Here is a 1669-nt window from a genome sequence, read left to right as displayed (position 1 = left end):
AAGAACCTCGCCCCCCCCCCACGAATAATCTAGAGAGCACTTTCTATGTAATTTATTACGTGGGCTGCTTCGACCCTGGCCTATTAGGACAGAGATGCCACACCCCTGTACACAGACAGAGGTACTCGAAAAATAATAGACTTCCTCTTAGTTGAGGATCGAACTCGCGTTTTTGCGTGCAGCGCAGATGAGACTAGCTATCTTACCACAAATACCAGTCACAATTTGGATCTTTTTTGGGATCCTGAAGAACAATTACATTTAATTTGGCACCCCATGACATCGCTGACCTTTTATGTAGTGCCTTAGATACATATCAAATTGTCTCCCCTCTGCACCCCAGGACAGAAGGGACATGCAACTAGACACATCGCTGCCGTTAACGTGAGCCAAATCAAGAATTCTTTGGCGAATCGTTCAACTGTTCCATAACCAAAAAAGCAACATCTTTTAAGAGAGCCAGCGAGCGAGCTAGAGAGAGAGAGAGAGAGAGAGAGAGAGAGAGAGAGAGAGAGAGAGAGAGAGAGAGAGAGAGAGAGCGAAAGGTAGAAGAGAAAGAGAGAGACAGAGAAGAGATGATACAGGTAGATAGAAAGGGTAGGGGGAATGAGAGAGAAGGGTGTTAGAAAGAAATATAAGGAGGCAGGAAAAGGGGAGAGAATGGGAGAGGGAAGGAAGAAGGGGGTGGGAGGAAAGAAAAATAGCGATGGTGGTCTTCGAGGGGAGAACATAATTATCTATGTCTTTCGATGTTCTTTCGGAAAAAGGATTTTCATAAGCGCTTCTGTGTCTCCTGTGTTTCTGATTTCATTTGTATTGGGTATACCAGACATACGCTATGACTAATACTGGGATTTCACCCAAAATTGATATAGAGCCAAACAATGACGTACAACTAACAGACAGAGTAAAGAGATAAAATATGCATGAACAATTCTGTTACTGCTAGTAGCAATGGTTTCTATGCATGATTCTGGTCCCTGTTATGTTTGGAAGCCAATATATTGAGTGCACTCGATATACGTGGCGTATTTCTTATTTTCTGGATATTACCATGCTGATTTCTAACATGAAATCAACGACAGTACGTATGTATCCATTTAAATAATATCTTATGTTCATATATTTATGACCCTTTCTGACAACTGCTGTCAAGTTTATTAAAATCACACCACTTGATCTTAGGGCTGCACGTGCTTTATCAGAATCTGAATTCCCACCATAGCAGGCTAATAAATAGACTTCACAAAGGAAACATTGCGCACACAGAAAATTATCTTCAGACTAGCGAAACAAGCTTCTCTAACGTCACGTCACAGCAGAATAAATACGTTGACTCCAAAAGACGTTGAAGACACAAACCAGCTCTTTTCGCAAACAAAACTAGTGACCAAAACCAATTTTTAAAAAATAAATAAGAAAAAAGACAAAGCAAACTATTGCTCAAAGTCAAGTTCCTAGAACTTAAAACAGGTTGAACTGATTCTAATCCCTTAAGGGGGGGGGGTGTACACCTGAAGGCTATCTCGCTTATTACAGGACCGAATTTTACCAAATTTCACACATATAACAAGCATAGTAAGGAGTCTTAAAATCTGCAATCAAATTTGAGAAAAAAGTTTTGTTTCCATGGATATGCCGCCATATTGGATTTTATTGACATATCTTA

At 40.3% G+C, this 1669-nt stretch overlaps 1 protein-coding gene across 1 annotated transcript in view; it reads left to right on the top strand.

Annotated features, from left to right (window-relative positions):
* Positions 1-723: 723 nt before the first annotated feature.
* LOC101846202 overlaps positions 724-1669 on the top strand; it is a 50161-nt gene continuing 49215 nt past the window's right edge. Inside the window, exon 1 of the mRNA XM_013080139.2 lies at positions 724-1088. The gene's annotated coding sequence lies outside the window, so the exon portion shown is untranslated. The remainder of the gene's footprint in view (positions 1089-1669) is intronic.

Source organism: Aplysia californica, unplaced genomic scaffold (genome assembly GCF_000002075.1).
Source record: "Aplysia californica isolate F4 #8 unplaced genomic scaffold, AplCal3.0 scaffold00076, whole genome shotgun sequence".
NCBI lineage: Eukaryota > Metazoa > Mollusca > Gastropoda > Aplysiida > Aplysiidae > Aplysia > Aplysia californica.
This window is presented reverse-complemented; position numbering and strand designations above follow the sequence as displayed.